We start from the raw sequence: 19,857 nt of genomic DNA on the forward strand, positions 1-19,857 counted from the left end.
CTTTTTAGTTTTGGATAACCCTGGAGGAGCCTGTAGGTTTAACAATACAAAGACTATATCAGCACACCAAGGTGATTGTAAGAAGGCTTTATTGATCTGTGGAGTCGCCATCTCCTGTTCGTTATCTAGTTCATTGATGTCAAGGGCATGAAAATTGGTTTCAGTCATCAATTTGGCTAATCCTTGTCCTTTTATCAGCTTTGTTGGTTTGATTTCAATGTAATATTCCAAGATGGTAGCTATCCATTTGCCTCTTTTACCTTCAATTCCTTCTTGGGTTAGAATATCCTTGGCCACAGTATTTGGCACATAAGCTATTACATGAGAATATAAAATGTAAACTCTGAAATCCTTGATAGCTTTTGCAAGGGCATAAGCTTGTTTTTCCATGATTTGATATTTTAAAGGTGCATCTCTAAGTGCCTTGCTGAAAAAAGCAATGGGCTTCTCACATCCTTGATCATCTTTTTGTAATAGGATAGCAACAATAGTATGTTCAGACGCAAAGGAAAAGATTATAAAGTCTCTATCAAATTTTGGGCTTGTGAGGACTGGTGTTCTAGTTAAAGCTATTCTGGTTTCTTCAAAAGCTTGCTTAGCTTCTATTTTCCATTTGACTTTGGAATCTTTCTTCAGCATGTTGTTGAGAAATCTTATCAGTTCAGCCAAGTTGGGTATCAATCTTCTTAAAAAATTGTTCTTTCCTAGGAAGGCTTGCAGTTCTTTGATATTCCTTGGGTGAGGCACTTGGAGAATAGCTTGTATTCTATCTGGGTCGATTCTAATGCCATGTTTTGAGATTATGTGACCTAACAGTTTTCCTTCTTCTAGGCCAAATAATGATTTCTCTGGGTTAAGTGATATGCCATATTTTCTGTAAATTAAGAACACTTGTCTGAGATGTTCTAAATGTTCTTGATCTGATTTGGAAAAACTAGTGAGGTCATCAAGATATATGACTAGAAAATCATGGATCTCTTTTGCAAAGGCTATGTCCATTGCTCGTTGAAATGTGGCCCCTGCATTTTTAAGTCCAAAAGGCATTTTTACATATTTGAAAGTTCCCCAAGGTGTTGTAAAAGTAGTTTTATCTTGATCATCCGGGTGAACTAGGATTTGATTAAATCTTGAGAATCCATTTAACAGTGAAATCCTAGAAGCTCTCACTACCCTTTGTAAAATGTGATCCATCTTGGGTAAGGGGTAGTGATCTTTGAGAGAAACTTTATTTAGATTTCTCAGGTCAAGACACAGTCTTATCTCTCCCTTTTTCTTCCTAGTGGGCACTAGATTTGAAATCAATTCTGAAAAGGTTTTTGATTCTCTTTTAAGGGTATTGTGTGCTGGATCACTGAGGTATCATAGGACTTGAGGTCTTCATAGCTCCATGCAAAAACATCTTGAAATTCTTTAAACAGTTCAATGTATTTCAGTTTTTGATCGAGAGGCAAGGCTTTGGACAATTTTACCACCTTAGGATTCTCTGCAGTTCCTATATTATAGTCCTCAATTTCCGCATTTAATGGCTGCATTTTTGGCTTTCTTGGGATATCATTAGAGTCAAAAATATCCTCCAAAGGAGTCAAGCCTGTGGGTAAAAAATTATCCTTTAACTCAATTACTTCAGACTCTCCCTCAGCAATTTCATCAAAGTCCATTTGCTTCAGCTCTTATAATTTTTTACTGGTAAAGATTGTTGGATGCAAAATATGATTTGTCGTTTGAGCTGATATATTAGTTTCTATTTTGTCTATTTGTTGTTCTTCACAAATGGTGCTTGTATATATTTTTGTGCTTGAGAATTCCTCTTTCAAAGTCAAGAAATTATTGAGTTGAGTGTCATTTTCAAACACCTGCCAATTCTTAACATTGTCTGGTACAACAGGTCTGTGTTTAATTTCAGCAGAAAAATGATGGTTAGGCTCAAATGGCAGCTTGCAAGTGCTGGCAAATGTTGCCAAACTATGAGCATGTAAATTGTGGTTTCTTGAAATTTTGGTAAGCAGTGACTCTAGGAAGGTGTTGAGTATTTCAATTGCTGCCCCTCTATAAGCCCTTAGCCTGAGATCTCCTGTAACAAAGTTTCCCTTCATTTGTTGAATAATCAAATCAGAGTCTCCCAAAATTGAAATCCTAGCTGCCCCTAGATTTTTAATCAGTTTGAGTCCTAGCAGAAGGGCTTCATATTCGGCCATATTTTTTGTACATCTAAAATTTAGCCTATAAGAATGTCCTTCAGCATGATCATTTTGCATGTTATGTATCCAAATCCCTGCCCCTGCTCCTAGTTTATTCACCGATCCATCAAATTCTAGGTACCATAGGGTTTCTTGACTACAGCTACCATGAGGAGTTTTAGAAACTATCTTAGTGGGCAGATTTGGATTTTGTAACTCATATGGCTTGCCTCATGTGTTTTTTGCATCACTTATTTCAACAATTTCTAAATCTTGAGCAGTGGGTTATTCATTTATGCTTCTTTCTTGTGCTGATTTTAGGAGCTTGTGATCAGTTTTGGGACACATTTCCGCGTTGTATAAGATGAAAGAATCCATATCAGAATGCATGGAATAAATGGGGAAATTTTGGGGTTTGTCTTGACTGCTTACCACATATTTCATCAAAGTTTCCTGGTATAGTCTCTTTGGCTGGCCAAAGACTGAAATGGTGGCATAGGACATGTCTAGCTGCAAAGATCCTTGGAGCTTCGCACCCCAAGATCTGGACAAAAGCATTCCATACTTTGGTGGGATATCAACTACCACCACATCCATTAAAATAGTCTTGGCATGGTACTATACTACAGATACACACAAATCTTTGATTAGGCCTAGACACCTGACCTGGCTAGAATCAAATGAAAACAAGTCTTTATATGGCCTTGTGATATCTAAGTCCAATTTTTCCATCACAGACTTAGGCATCAGATTATGGGAAGCTCCCGAATCAAACATTGCATTGTGGAGTACCTTGTCATGAATGTTTAAACTTACTTAGAATGGAAGAACCCCTCCATATACTAATTTACCATTGACCTCAGGGCCAAAAATCAATTCTGGTTGGTCATCTAAGACATTGACTGCATCTCTATTCTCTGATATTTGAAGTGACCTGCTGATTTTTTCTCTATAGACCTCATGTTTAGCCAATTCGGACAGTGGAATGGCTATTTTCAACTTGCCTATTTCAGTTTCTAGGTTGAAAGGTATTTCCACTTGAATTTTTTCATTCCGGGCAGCAAGGTTTTCCTTTTCTGTTGTGTTTTAAGTGGTTTTTTCTCTATCAGGAGTACTGTTATGAACTGCATCTACTTTAAAGTCACTTTCAGGAGAGCTGTTTTCATTTTCTTTTGGAGGGAAGGAGGTAGATGGCTGATTATTTGATGGCTGTAAGTCTGATATGTCCTCAACCGTGGGATCTTTTAGGTTGAGGTCTGTTTTAGCAGGGAGTTCTGTAGGGGAGGTTTTATCCTTTGCTTTTTAAGGTTGCTTCATATCTTTTTGTTTGCTGGGTTCAGGAATATCTACCGTTCTCCTTCTCAGTTTATATTGTTTATGAACCTCCTAGACATCTGCATCATATCCCTCTCTAAAATCAAATGATTCTCCGGATTTGGTTTGAAATTGATTGAAAGTATGAGCTTCTTGGTCATCCTGGGTTAAAAAGATTTGTTGTTCACAGTTTATACCCATTAGGTTGATTTGAGTATCCTTTGTTGGCTCACTAGAGGTTGAAGCTTCAACATAGTTTTCTTGAAAAGGAGGTTTGATGCTTTGGTCAGGACCAGCCTTACCGGTGTTAGGATTTTGGGTTTTCCTGAAGTTTGGATTTCTTGCAGTGTTACTTGGTTGACCTTCCCAAGAGGATTTCCTTTCAATGGTTTCCACTCTATCACCCAATCTATCCATTCCTTTGATAATTGCGTCTAGTTTTTGCTCAAATGCAGAAGGCTCTTCTTTGAAGGGAGTCCTTCTTTCAGCTCTAGCTCATGCTCTTTTAGAGATCAGATTGGCCTCTACACTAATAGATATGCTCTACATGTCCTCTAAGCTTGGAGGAGCTCTTTCCCTTAGCTGATATGCCATGTCAGAATCAAATCCATCAGGGAATTTGATCAAGGCCAAGTCTGGTGGAGGTCTAAGTTTCTAAGGAATAGCATTGTATACATTATTGAATCTAGCACAATAGTCTTAGACAGTTTCTTGTGATCCCCTTTTCAGGCTTTCATATTTTGATAGGATGTGTAATGGGTCCTTCGTATTTTCCCATATGTTTAAAAAAGTTTGGTAAAGGGCATCTAGATCAGCAATTGTGTTTACAGGGATTGCTCTAAACCAAGTCCTTACATCACCGGTTAAACTTTGAACATAAATTTTCATTCTAACATCATTATCATCAATTTCATAATTTTCAAAGTAATCCATCATTTTCTTAGTATGTTGTTGTGCTATGTAGGTGCCAGTACCATCAAAATAGGTGATTTTTCTTTGATAATCTTGAGGCATAGCGCCTGGATTTGCAGGCAACTGCAGAGGAGAATATCGGTTTTCCATATTAACAGATATAAATGGGACAACTGGAAGCACAGGGATAACAGCTGAGATACGTGTTGTGGATGGGGGAGTGGAAAAGATGCTTTGGAGGGATGATGGTGAACTAGAAGAAGATGCGGCAACAGTAGAAAGGACTGCTGCTTTTCTGGGAGTAAGCTCAGATTTGGTAAGGTTTTGCTGAAGTATATCAAGGTTTAAATCAATAGAATTTTCTAGACTTTCTTGTCTTCTAAGGTTCTTAGAGATCAAGTTAGGATTTTCAAAAATAGCTGGAGGATTCGGATCTGGATTTGATCTAGTGTAACGGTTTTTCTTCTTTGGAGCCAGATTCTAAATTTGTTTTTGGTATTTTCTGGAAGTATTTGAAAAACACTACTTTTGACAATATCTTTCTAAGAAATTATGAATTGTGAGAGATTTGAAATTTCTTGAAAACCTTTTGAAATAAAAAAGGAAACTGATCTAATTTTTGAGACAGCTGTTTTAAAGCCTAAAGGTAGACTGGAGATAGACTGAAGCAGCTTTTATTTACTCCTGTAATTGCATAGCAAAAAAAGTTTCAAAGGCTACCTGGCTAACTTCAGGTTCCATCTGTAGCTTTAGAAAATAGACAGCAGTAACAAGCACAGTCATTCAATCCCCAATGGAGTCGCCAATGATGTTATCACTCAGGTTTTTCCCCAAAAGCTGTGAGAAAAGGGAATACGGTCGAGGTAACCACTAACCAATCCTTTAGATGCAGATTCTAGCCAATCTGCAGCTAGAGAGGGCTCTCTCTTTATGATTTAGCTTTATTTTGCTATATGTTAGGCTAGTTATGAAGTGCAGGTAGTTGTTTGATTTTTGGATGGTGACATTCGATAGAACATCGCTGCAAAGTATGAGAAGTTCATACCATTGGGTTAATGGAGTCAATGAAGGTGAACTATTGGATATAGTTTCTTTGACAAAAGGAGGGACTACAGAGCAAGATAATTAATCATGGAACAACTTTCAAGCTGGAATCAGGCAAAATGGAGTCAGGGGATGAAAGGCAATCAAGAATCTTTCATCATGCTAACAGAGGGAAAGCATATGAATATTACCGGGGAGCATTTAAGAATTCGTTGGTTATATTCAAGGTGCAAGAACTACGGAAATAGGAGTAGTAAAGAATTCTTGCATATGCTAATTCTGAAGAAAACATAAAAATAACAGGAATTGAACACAGAGTATAGTCAAGTAAGTTCTGAGCTATTATTTTTCCCTGAAATTTAGAGTATGATATGTAAATGATATATAAAACATAGAAACAGTAAAACAAGAGTTAAAAAGACTTATTGGTCCACGAGATGATTCAAGAATTCTGCAACATATTCTTCTGCCATTAATTCCACAACCAGCAAGTTCATCAGCAAAGCATTCCAACAATCTTTATTCAGAAGAGTTCTCAAATTTATAGCACAGTTCCAGAATGATATTCAGCAACCCCTAATACTTAGATTGGGGAGGTATCTGTATAAAAAAGTTTACAAAATATCTCAAAAGGAGATAATATCTTGTAATAACTTCATTCACCTACTCTACAGAAGGAGCAAATGCTCTTGGGAATAGAGAGAAATGAATGTAGAAGTAAGAAATGTTGCGCTGGCCATTTTGTTGGTGAGATGCATTGACTACTTGCTTAGCGAGTCGGCTGATGGATACTTTTAGTGAACTTCCGCGTTGTTGGCGTTGCTTTCCTGGGTGCTTTGATTGCACTTTGATTGACTGCCCAGCGCGATTTCTTATCTGCTCTTTCCTTCACTTTATAACATCTGTAGCTTTCTGGGAAAACAAAACTTTTATATCTGCCTATAGAATTTCCAGCATACTCTGCCACCACTGGTCATCTGGTAACTGGTGTCTGTGAATTTTAATCAGATTTTCATCAGCATCCGTGTACCTAAAGAAAGTAGGCTAGAATGTGAAAAGATGCCTCACTTCATGTTCAATAAAAAACAGATTTTCTAAATTGTCATACAGGCTCTATCGAGATGGGAGTGCCTTCTCTCCTGCAGAACTTGATGATGTTGTGGCTTGGCTATCTGCATATGTATTTAACCTGTGTACATAGGCTGCACGTGTCATTAGTCTATAGTCATCAGTTAAAAAACTGGGCAGACCCTTTTCCTCCAAAGTTGTAAACTTCTGTGTGAAAGCATTTATCTCCATTTGCATTTCCTGGCACTTCCTTTCCAGATTTTTTATGAAATTCCTCATGGTCAGAACCCTTTTAATTATTAAAATAGTGCTTGTCCTATCCCTGATATCCAATTTTTCCAGCTGTTCTTTGGTGTGGGTATTCAAAAACTGTATTAGCCTATTGCCCTGTTTGGGCATGTGTCCCAATGAATCGCCAACCCTTTGAATTTCTTCTTGAGCTACTGTCATCAAATCAATCTGCTCATGAATTATCTGTATTGATTTCCATATATCACTGATGGATTGGCCAATGTTGGCCCATAGAATGCTCCTAATTTCTGCCAGAGGTTTGTCTAATAAGAGGTCCTTTTCGAATGCCTTTACTTTATTTTCCAATGCTTTTACCTCCCTTGTTTTTTCTGCCACTTTCATTTTAGATTTATCATAACTAATTTCCAACTTGGCCAATTTCTCTTTAGCATCCTTTAATTCTGACAGTTGGAATCTTAGATCCTCCATAACCTTTATCAGTTCTTCAGTAGTCATGGTAGTGCTGCTGCCTGGTGCTGTTGTTGTTGAAGTACCTACTGTCGATGCTGGGGCAGTGGGAGGGACTACTGTTGTTGCAGTAGGAGGACCAATTGTAACTCTTGGAGCTGTTTGAGATGGTTGGGAGGTTGACACTCCATGTTTTTCCTGTAATGATTTCTCCAAAGCCTGCTCGGTTTCACTTAGCCTTTGATTCATTTTTATTAGCAACTCCATCATGTCTTCTTCTTATTTTTCTTTCACTATCTCTGTGGTTTGCAGATGCATAGTAATTGGCAACTTTAACTGTTTCTTGAGGGCAGCCATGTCATCCTCTTTTTTCTTTATTAGTGATTTTATTCCCTTGGGATCCTTGGGATTACGTCCCATCTCAATGATGATTTCTTCCAAAGACTTTATCCTGTTGTCCTTGGGCAAAGAGGATGCCTTTTCCAACTCTAGTTGGGCCGATGTATTATTTAATGAATTCTACAATTGTTTAGCTAGTATGGCTTTGTCTGCCAAAGTGGAATAGACCATTTCACCAGTTTGCTTGTGCAACTCAATCTGGTCCAAAGGGTGAATGTCTTTGGAAAGAGCCTCTAGATTTGTTCTAATAAAATCGGTAGTTGACTGTGGCTGCTACACTCTGGGCTTGAAGTGACTCAAGATCATTTTCCCTTCCTTAATATCATATGCAGACATCAATCTCTGCTCTTTGGCAGGGGTTATTTTGAGAAATTGATCATAAAGCTGCAGCCTTATTGGCTCATTTTGTGCTTTGATGTCCATGAATGTCCTCTTAATATCAGAACTTTGTTTGCTTTGTGGTCGTGCTGAGGAAATTTCCACACTAGACTATTTTCCCAATTTCTGCCCATGAGAACTGGTAGATGATTCTATCACTGGGGAAGTTAGTGGGATGGCTGCCCTCTCGCTTCTTGGACTTTCAATGATCTCCTCTATAACTTCCTCTTCAGGTAGGGGATCCACTCTCTACCTCTTTTCTTCTGGCTGCTCTGCTGGCCCACTTATGGGTGTGGCCTCTGCTCAGTCCCTTTTTCTTCCCTTCTCCTCATTAAGAGGAGTTTGCAATGCTGGTATCTCTGGTGCCTTGGTCTGGGCAGGAAGAATTTTACCTTGGTCTTGCTGCTTTGATGATGTTGGCTGATCTGTCATTTCTTGTTGCTCTGAATGCAACACTTCTTTGCCTTTGGATGTCCCTGCAGGTGGAGTACTTTCTTGGGTAGGTTGTTGTGAAGTTGTAGCAGATGATGTGCCCGCTCCAATGTGTTGAGGCAATTTGAAAGAGACCTGTCCAAAAGAGTCCAGGTCAAGAGTTTTTTCAAGGTTTTTCATTACCTGCTCCACTTTCTCTTCCTTAGTAATCTGTTCTACCAATGTGCCCTATACCCATTCATCTTGATTAGCATACTATTCTAAATCAGGGATTCTACAATGGTCATAGTCTGATAGCCTATTTTTTATCTTTCTATCACGGATGAATCCATTTGGGTCATAGGGTAACCACCAAAAACTCCTTTTTAGTTTGAGTTTCTCACCTAATATCTTTTCAGCATCTTTCCACCCTTCCTTTTTGTTAATAATGAAGGGGCCTAATTGGTTTCTTAGCTTCAGTTGAACCTTTTGTCTTGGCAGCATAAAAATGAGTCAAATCTGAGCTAATAGATTGCCTAAAGTATTCAAGAGCAAACAGTCTCATAGGCACATACTTTGGCAGCTTATAGGGACATAACTCACAGCCATATATTTTGATATTAGTGTGATTCTGGTAAAAGTACCAGTCACCTATTTTATAGCTTTTGGATAGCTGCAAAATTTTCTTCATGTCACCTGAGAGTCTGGGAGGGGGACTTGTCATTAGCAGATATGAGACTGGATATATAAATATATCAATGAACTCACAATAAGTATAAGGAGAATTATGTACTAGATGGAAGACTGAGGTCCAAAATATCACATATCTGCTTTCCCCTTTTGCATCGAATTTCCTGACAGGGAACTGAAAACTATCTGTTTGATAGTACAAGAACAGATTATATATATATGTTGTATACTTGAAGACTCCTTCCCTCTTTAGGCTCATGAATTGTTCATGGATTTTGTTGCTAATGAAGGTAGCAAGGTCAAATTTGATAGTGGGAGGGTGTCCTGGAATAAATATGGACATCAGAGCTAAAATGGTCTCATCAACATACTCACTTGTTCTAAAACCCAGAACGTAGGATATCATATCAATAACAGATTTGCCAGCTTTATTGAAATATACATGGTGAAAAGGAGGTGCATCTCTGGGCTGGGAGTTTGGGCTCATGAATAAATTGGCAATCCGACCTATTTCTGCAGTGGACAGTTTGGAGCCTTGGTCCAGCAAATATTTCATGGACAGAGGAGTTAGAGGCTGACTAGGTTTGAAGTGCAACATCTCAATTATTGAGTCAGGAGTGATATAGAAATGGACAGTCATTTGGAGACATGACTACTCTTTGAGTAGGCTCATAGTTGGCATAGCATAAGCGGATTATATCTGGAAATACATTAACTGATGGAAGATAGTATATGGACAGATTGGACTCCCATATCCCATAAAGATCAGTTTTGTTCAGGTAACTGTTTCTAATTTCACAAAATCTTTGCAGATGGTCTTTGATACCCATTAAGTCTTGTATTTGGAAGTCCTTATCGGCTAAGGGCAACCATTCTAGCTCCTTGTGAGGTGCATTAATGGGAGCAACATTGAGGGCCACCGGAGCCTCCATTTTTCAATCTTCTGTGATTTTTAATTTTTAATTTGGTTTTATACAACAATAGTAGGCACAACAGTACTTTTGGGTCCTTTCTGCGTGAATTACAGGCCGAAATGAGCTTGAATTTTAGCTAAATGGGAAAAATTACAGAGGGAGATAGATTTTGAGGAATTTCTCGGAAAAAAGGGCAGAATAGTGGTTATAGTGCATAGGTTTTAAAGGCAGCATGGTTTTTAATCGAAATTTTGGTTCATCAGGAAAATTTTTGCAGAGAATTTTTAAGAAAAATGGAGTTCGGGAATGAAATGTAGGTAAATACCTGCTTTTATGAGTTCCCTGCGCAAAATGTAGGTGGCGGGCTGAGCTTGAAGACTGGTTTACAGGTTGGATTTAGCTGGGTGGCGAACCTTGCAGTAAAATAACTATTTTGGTCGAAAATCGCATGAATACGTCACATAGAACAAACATACAGAAATGGACAGAAATGACCTTTTCATGCCATTTTGACAAAAAAATTGGTTTTGGCGGGTTTTGGCGCACTTCGGTCGGGTGACGTTAGCATGACGCAATGATTTTGTCATATAGCGGGGGTACAGAGGCTGACTTGGCAGTGACTTGGCGGGTGACACGGTGGATGATGCAGAGGCGGGGTGGTGGACGATGTGTCGAATGACGAGAGGGTGACGACAACAGGGAGGGGGCATAGGCGGTAATCGGTTTGGCCCCCACACTACCTTTTTGCCATGGTAGTATTGGAGGGGGCGCAGCGATCACACCTGGCACCTGCCACGTGTCTTCTGTATGGCGACAATACTTCCCATCCCCCGGACGCTATCGTTCAGCACATAAGGGCTTGGGATATACATGTGGGGCATCGGATCTATGGACTATGATCGGACGGCTGGCAGCATATAAAATAGGCAGAGGGCTATGCCACGGGGTCCCACTGTAATTTTCAATGTTTTTGTAATGTTTGGTGGTGTATTTGTTATGGGCTGTCCGGTGGGTTAGGTTAATTAATCAACCAAATGTTGATTAATTCCTTTTAAACAACGGGCCATGGATTATTCAAAGGGTTTCGCATACACCTTTTGACTCAGAGTGTATTATAACATATGGCCTATAGTGTAGCCGGGAGTGGGGTATTTAAGGTTTTTGTTGGGATTTATTATTTATTTATATAATAGGGGTGGGGAAAACATTATGTAGGAGCTATAAAATAGTGTTAGTAGGTTAATATGAAAGGTAGGTTTAAACAAGACACTAAGTTAAAGAGGTAAACTTATGCTTAGGGAATAAAAGGGATCCAAGTGGTGAACTTGGGAAGCTTAGTATAATAGAAGAAGAACATTTTTACACAAGAAATGTGGCTTAGTTCTCTTAAGTAAAACCAGAATCTCACTTAGTATTTTTCATGAAATGAAGGGAACTAGGAACACTGAGCAGATCTCAATGTCCTTGAGGGGATGTTAGTAAATGTTTTTGGAGGAATGAGAGGGGAAATTAGTCATGCTTCAACTGTTTTGCAGCCACCTTGCTATGGCACTTGTAATATCCATAAGATAGATCATATTCAAAAGACAAAATTGCTCACAAACCTGCTTCTACAACATCAAAACTGCCTACCCAGCCTAATACACCTAACATTTTTTATTCCTTTTGATTGGGTGCATTTGAACTAGAAAACCCTTACTCTCTTCTTTTCTTTTAACTGCCCTCCTATCTAAGTCTGCCCTTATCTCTTCCAGGGGCTCAGATTTCACTGTTGAGCACCCTTGCTTCTCTACCTAACTACTGATCTGCCAAGCTTGAACTGTTTGGAGAGATCTTATTCTCTAATTCTAAAACAAGAAATTTAAACATGGACTGGCCAAGGTTAAACTGTTTGGCCATCCATCAATTGTGAGAGAAGTCACTGATTGCATAATTTGAACTTCTTTGCAAAAAATAGGATAGTAGTGGCATTTTGAACTAGCACACTTTTCTGGTCTTTCCTTTGGGGTTCATTTTCTTTCTTTCCTGACCAATTCATTCTTTTTTCCTTTTGATATTTATTTTAGGGCATACCCTCTTTACATTGTTAAAATTTTTGATTTTTAGGAAATATTGAACCTTTGCAGCATGGAAAGGATGATCATATTTGGCATTTTTAATAGTCAATCATGAAATATGACACCTATTGGTATAGGAACCTAACAGATGTCACTTTGATCATTTTGTTTATCTAAAAAATCAAAATAATGGCAGCTATATTATACTTTTATTGTATGTGGATGACATTCTTGTTGCAGGGTATAACATGCAGGAAATAAATGTGCTCAAAAGGAAATTGGGAAATTCATTTGCAATGAAGGATTTGGGAGCTGCAAAACAAATCCTTGGTATGAGAATAACGAAAGAAAGGAAAAATCACAAATTAACATTGTCTCGGAATGAGTACATACAAAAGGTGTTGAAAAGATTTAATATGCACAATGCAAAACTAGTTAGTATACCTTTTGCTAGCCATTTCAAACTTAGTAAGGAAATGTGCCCAAAGACCCAAGAAGACATGGATTATATGTCTAAAGTTCCATATGCATCATCAGTTGGAAGCTTAATGTATGCAATGGTCTGCACAAGGCCTAATATTGCACATGTAGTGGGAGTTGTAAGCAGGTACATGAACAATCCAGGAAAGGAACATTGGATGGCTGTGAAATGGATTCTCAGACATTTGAAAGGTACCACAAATCTAGCATTATGCTTTGGTGGTTCAAACATTTCTCTACAGGGATATGTTGATGCAGATATGGTAGGTGACAGAGATAATAGGAGGGGCACTACAGAATATGTATTTACTGTAGGTGGAACAGCTGTCAGTTGGGTTTCAAAAATCCAAAGTGTTGCTGCACTTTCAACAATAGAAGCAGAGTATGTTTTTTCTATAGAGGCTAGTAAAGAAATGATTTGGTTACAAAGGTTTATGGATGAATTGGGTAAGAAGCATGATATGGGCACATTATATAGTGATAGCCAAAGTGCCATTCATCTTGAAAATAACTCAACATTTCATTCCAGGACTAAACACATACAACTCAAGTACCATTTCATACGATCAGTGTTGGAAGATGGAGAGTTGAAGCTGGAAAATATACACACTAGCCAGAATCCTGCAAATATGATAACAAAAGTTGTAACCAGGGAGAAACTAAGAATATGCTTAGTTTCAATTGGTCTTCAAGGATGACGATGAAGATGAGAAATAGCCAGGTCCAAAGAAGCGTGATATGGGCATGTTATACAATGATAGCCAAAGTTCCATTCATATTGCAAAGAACTCAACATTTCATTCCAGGACTAAACACATATAACTCAAGTGCCATTTCATATGATTAGTGTTGGAAGATGGAGAGTTGAAGCTGGAAAAGATACACACTAGCTAGAATCTTGCAGATATTGTTGTTGGGAAAAGTATCTATTCAGAACGCCCCTATCCCACTCTAAGGTGTGACAGTGCCTTAGCAACAAACAAGGAAAAAACTACTTGAGTATTCTTCTTTATGAAATGTAAACGAAGAGGAAGGATAAACTAACCTGTGTCTTGCGCTAGTTTGTTGATCCAATCGCTCCTCTCTTCAATAGCTCCCATCTCCCTGCTCCCTTACCGGCCCAGCTTCACCGAATTCCTGCAAGATCACAGAAGAGAGAAACTACACGAAGATATAGATTTACATTCATAAAAAGCTTAGGATCAGATTAAGCTAAACATGTAAATATAACAAAACATCATTGATACACAACATGTAGGAGAAACTCAAATAGTTTTAATGATATGATAAGAAAGTCCAAGAGGAGATACAACCAAGTGAGTCCCGATCCAACATCTACCTCCCAGCAAAGGAATCCCTTCCTCACCTCCAACAAAGCATAAATCACCCAATGCACTAATCTCAATCTCAAACCAACAACAATTCTCTGCAAAGTACAAAATTCCAGCCTCTGGATCTCTAGGATGAGGGATCCATATATAGATGTAAGCAGAGAGGATGAGTCAGCTTATGTTTTGACTTGTGGCTTCTCTCTGTCAGTTCTTGCTTGCACTTGGAGACTGAGAGCCTCTTACTCATCACTTGGTCGAATTCAGTGAGGTAAGTGTCATTGGAGAATATTCTGGAAGCTTCCATTGTCTCTCCACCTCGTTGAATGACTCTGCCACTTGTCATTTCCCACTCAACGCACCTGGGTAGTGCATTCAAGTGCGTTGCAACACACCTAGACAGTGTATTTGGGTTCTTTGCAACGCAGGCAACTAGTGGAGCTTCTGAATTGATCCTGATTTGACTAGTTTTGAGCAGTTTCTGGTGGTGAACTTCTGGGAGAAGCTGTCATTGGTTGACCTTGTTCCTTTAGGGGCAAGAAAAAAACTTTTAGGGACTTTGGATCCCTTGGATTATGGACATTTCATGCTTAGAGATGTAAGGCACAAAAATGTCTATAATAGTTGCCCCCTTGTTGTTGGGAAAAGTATCCAATACGGAATGACCCTATCCCACTCTAAGGGTGATAGTACCTCAGCAACAATCAAAGCAAAGCTATTTGAGATTACTTCTTTATGAGATGTAAGAGAGGGGAGAAAGAGATCCACTAACCGATGTCTTCCGCTAATGATTGATCCAATTTTCTCTCTTTGCTGCTCGCTCCCAGCTCCTTGCTCTTTCACTGGCCCAGCTACACCAAGATCCTGCAAAATGGCAAGAGAGGGAAACTACAAGAAGCATACATTCATAATTGATTCAAGGATTAGAATAAATCAAATACACAAGTATAGCAATACACCATTGAGACACATGCATATAGAAGAACCTCAAATGCTTTATTAATAGAAGAAGTAAAGTTCAGGAAGCAATACAACCATAAAAGGCCCAATCCAGCATCACCTCCCAGCAGAAAGAAATCTCCTCTTCACCTCCTTCAAAGCAAATCACCCAATAGTTCTATACTCAAACCAACAGCACTTCCTTACATTCACAAGATTCCAGCCTCCCTAGACCTCATGAGAGAGCTCTATATATAGGAGTTTTGGAGAAAGGATGAGTCAGCTTGTAGCTGGCATGAAGCTGACTAGTGTCCTCTCCCACTTCAGTTATTCTTCAGATCTTGAGTCCACTTGGAGGTTCTTGCTTCCACTTGGAGATCTAGACCCTCTTACTCATCACCAGTCGAATTCCCTGATCCAAGTGTCATTTTGGAAGCTTCCTGGGCATTGACACCTTGAGGAATGACTGTGCCACTTGGCCAAACTCGCCCAGCGCAGGTAGCCTTCTTTGCAGTTGACATTCAGCGCAGGTACACAGTGGAGCAGTTGACATTCAGCGCAGATGCTCAGTGGAGCAGTTGACATGATCCGGAATTAGCTTGTTTTTGAGTGTTTTCAGGTGGAGAACTCATATTCAGTGCTGTGGTTTGCTGACCTTGTTCCTATAGGGGTAGGAACAACATGTTTAGGGACTTTGGATCCCTTAGATTATTGACATTTCATGCTTCATGCTGTAAGGCACAAAAATGTCTATAACAGTTGCCCCCTAAAGTATGAGGTCGTTTATCGGGTGAAATTCTTTATCAGGAGGATCCGAAGTTCATTCAATCGTTGAGAGGTGACCTGTAATAAAATACAATACAATACATTATTTTTCATTCTGCTTTCATGATCTAGCTGAGGCGGGCATTCCCATGCTCAGCTTTATAAATTCATTTTGGTACATAGAACAGACTCTGCTGAAATTATCATCCTTTGAGTAGGATGATCATCTGCTGCCATGATGTACATGTCAAATGTCTTTATATTTCCTGAATATATATCGCAGCCCGGATGGATGAAACTAGATCCGGGGTCTTCAAACTCGTTCGATCTTCACTCTAAGTACAAGTCGATCCATGTGAGAATTGTGTTGAAGTCGAACATGGAAAGACATCGCTTGATTACCGGTCAATGATGTAAAACGTTAACAAGCGCGAGAGGAATCACCAATAATGATAATGACCTTCAAGGTACTGCAGTACAATTCACGTGGTGTGAATATAGGACTTGGCGTCGAACACCACTCAAAATCTTCTGGTCGAAGGTCATTGATGTATACCTGTCGCCGGAAGTGAGAAACTTGCCATTGAGGCATGCAAGATTCAAAGTACTGAGGGGGGTGTTCCTAGATCAACTTCTTGGATAATGAGCTGAAGTCGACAAGAAGCGATCCGTCAAAGGAGGGCCTTAATGAATCCCACATCAGTGACACGGAACGGAGCTAATGATTTTAATGGAGGTAAAAACAATATGTGATATATGGTTCAGGGTGGCGATCATGGGTGGATGAAGGATAATCTATGGCAGTGGATGGGACACGGTTGACTCTTTCTGAACAACATCTCTTGAACATATAACGACACTGATGCGATGGATCGGTAGCATTACCCCAAATGTGGATGGTTTGGCGAAGACCATGGTGATGAGACCGGTGAATGAAACAACCCAACCCGATGTGATACGGAGTAAAAGTGTCATGTTCAAGAGCGACTTGCTACCATTAAAGCTTTGAGGTTCTCCCAATTTTTCCCTAGTCATTTCTGACCAGTACCTCTTTATTTTTGTCAAGCTTGAGGAGGATAACATATGCTTGTTCTATAACCTGCCCTTCGGGCAAGCCCATCGCTATGTTTTAACGAGCTTAGCGATAGGGAAACTCGTTCTCGTCTAAAGACAAGTTTGTCGCTATTTAATCATTTTAACGAGTCTAACAACAAGGAAAACTCGGTCCTTTTCATTTTTAGAGAGTCTGAAAAGGTACAGAAAGTTGACTCCAAAATTCCTTTTTCGTCATCTAATCCCTTAAGTCCGAAAAAGTTTAAAACAATACAGAAGGGATGGATTTTCGATAACTTTAACGAGCCGAATAAAACAAGCGCTCGACCTTTTTGTGCAATAATCCCTCAGGTCCAAAAAGATTAAAATCTAGAGGAGGGATAGCTCTTCCGGTCCTTTTAACGAGCTGGAAGGCCAAAACTCGGCAATCTTTTCATATTTTACGAGTCAGTTGAAAAGAGCTCAAAGAAGACTCGTCTTTTGAGGAACGAGTGATAAACAGAGATAGCAGCAGATTCCAGGTACAGGTTGGAAATTTCCAATCACGGCAGTGTCACAAGGATGGCTAGGTGAAATCACTCTTCGCAGTTGTTCCTCAAAATGGGTAAACAATCATATGGAGGTGAACGATCGGCCAAATGACGGTGGAGGTGGCAGGTGCAAAACACGACCAAGGTTTTTATGGCTGATGAATTTACGATCACAGAGGTTATTTAACGGAATAGGTTCATTTTTTATTTAAAAATGAGCTTAAACTCTGGGGAAACATTGCTCACTGCTTTTATTTATTTTTTAATGAGCATGAAGACCGCGTTAAAACTTCTCGAATCTTGCGTTTATTTTTTAACGAGCATGAACTTTATGCTAAAACTGCTCGATATACCAGTCATAAGATAAGAAATGTCCCCTGTGAGATCTCTATTTTTTAAGGAGTTTCATCTTCACTAAGCTTTACTCCATCTCATCCTTTCTTTATGCAAGTTCGGAAACAACTAATCCAAAAAACAGATAAACAACCGCTCTTTGCTTGCACTCCAAAAGGTTTGCATGCCCCCAGGTATAAAATACAATTTCAAGGCTGCCCCTCCTCTCCCCCACCTCTGCTTTTCTTTGGGTGTTCACAGCTACTTGTCGTCTTGCCAGTCTAATGTTAACGATACTTGTCTTCTCGTTATTTTTAACGGGTCTTACGCGATACTTGTCTTCTCGTCAGCCCAACTTTTAACATATCTTTCGCAAGATCGCAAGAGAACAGCTACTTGCGACAAGAGAGCAGCTACTTGCGACAAGAGAAGAACACTACTTGAAGACAAAACATTGGTGTTATTGAGGGAGGCTTGCCTCTTTCTGGTTACCCAAAGATTGTTTCGTTAATCTTTCAAACAAAACATTTCCTCGGCATTGTCTACCGAAATAGAGAGGGGTGAATGACTGTTGTCAAACGCGTAACCTTGACAAAATAATCCTATTCCAGAACAACCCCTCTTCCATCCACGGACGGGGTACGGACTAGTCATATTCTCTCGCGGAAATTCTACCTTATACCCAGGGTTCTTTCTACCTGAAGCAGACTAGGATGCATGCCCCCTGGGTTCCAGTCCCATCTTTCCGAATCACTCGCACTCATCGGGAAGGAGGACTGGGGGTGGAGACATTTCTTGATTGAATAGACCATTCAGGGTTGGTATGTGACTATTTGCGATGCGTGATCCCGGAAATGAAAGTTGGTCTACGAGCTTGACCATTCTTCCTTCGTGTGGAAAACACATAACTCTAAAGAGTGAGGAGACTATAGCTCCCATGCAATATATATAGTCTCTTCCAAGGAGTAGGTTATAATCCAAGGGTCGTTGAACGACCATCACATTCATTTGAACGGTCTTCCCTTTTAATGTAACAGGCACATTGGGGAGGATCCCTAATGGTCGACTGGTTCCTTTATCAAAACCCGAGAGATTTCTTATCTCAGGCAAAAGCGCCGGGGAACCCAGTTCTTTCCAAGCAACAGAGGAAAGGATACTCACAGATGCCCCTTCATCAATGATAGTGCCAGCCATTACCATTCTATAAATTTGGACTATGATTTTGAATGGTACACTGGCTGGCAACCGGGGTCTGCCTAGTTGATTCCAATCAAAGGATACAACCAGGTTGCTTGGTGGTGGGACCGAATACATGGCCGGATATGACCCTGACGATGTTCCTTCCTGCGATAAAGGAATGGGCGCATTGCCCTGACGCTCATCAGAGTCGGTGTTGATGAAAAGAATCTGGATGGTGTCATCCTTATTCTCTTCAATGAGGGTGTCATTTGAAGATGAATCTTCAGTGACGGTGTCATTTGAGGATGAAACCTCTGAAGGAAGAACCTGGTCAACTGTCGTTTCGACCTTTGGACTTTCGTCCGGTCTGGATTCAGTAGGTTCATTTTCAATGACTGACGCTTCAGCTGACCACTTGAGCGGGCCAGCTATATTTTCAACCAACGAAGGACTTGGCACGAGTTTTTTGTATCCAGGAGGAAGTCTCAACGGTGAAACCGGACGATCTTCCAAAACTCTCTTCGCTTCGTCTAAGAAAGGACAATGGTGGATGGCGTGATCGCCTTCACACAGTCTGCAGGGGGATCTTGCTCCCCCTCTTTGTCTTGAACCTTCACTTTTGTTGGTTGACGGTAAGCATTCAACATGGCTATCAGAGGTTGATGCTCCCGAATTGTGCAACCGAGGGGACCAGTCCCTTAGTATCCGGGGAATACAGGGACAATCTCTATGGAAGTGGTCTCCTCTACATATGACACATGGCGATTTAGGCCCGGTCTGTGCTGTGTGTGGATTTTTGTCAGATGTCTTTTGCTTGCCCCCAGTCGCCTTAGGCTCCTTCTTCTTCTTCTCTTTCTTCTTCTTCTCCTTCTTCTCCATGGGAGCTTGGCTTTTGCCGGCTCTACCTTGCGAAGATGAAGGATTGGAGGAAGAGTTATATGAAGTTGAAGGCTGGTGGGCAGCTCTACTGATCTAACTGTTGACTCGACTGTTCAGGAACCATGGTGTTCTGAACTACATTAGTTGAGAATAGCCAAATTGGCAGGCCAATTGTCAGTCCTGGAAGCGACAATGTGGCCATGTGGGGCGCACCAACTTCTCCCCAAGAGGAGAAAGGACTAGGATTTCCATCATGTGGAATTCCTTGGTTGGGGCGTTCCATGTTCTCAACCTACAGATCAATGCAG

This window comes from Pinus tabuliformis, chromosome 5_1, assembly GCF_031772625.1.
Source record: "Pinus tabuliformis cultivar Carrire ecotype Pingquan chromosome 5_1, CPIR1, whole genome shotgun sequence".
Lineage (NCBI taxonomy): Eukaryota > Viridiplantae > Streptophyta > Pinopsida > Pinales > Pinaceae > Pinus > Pinus tabuliformis.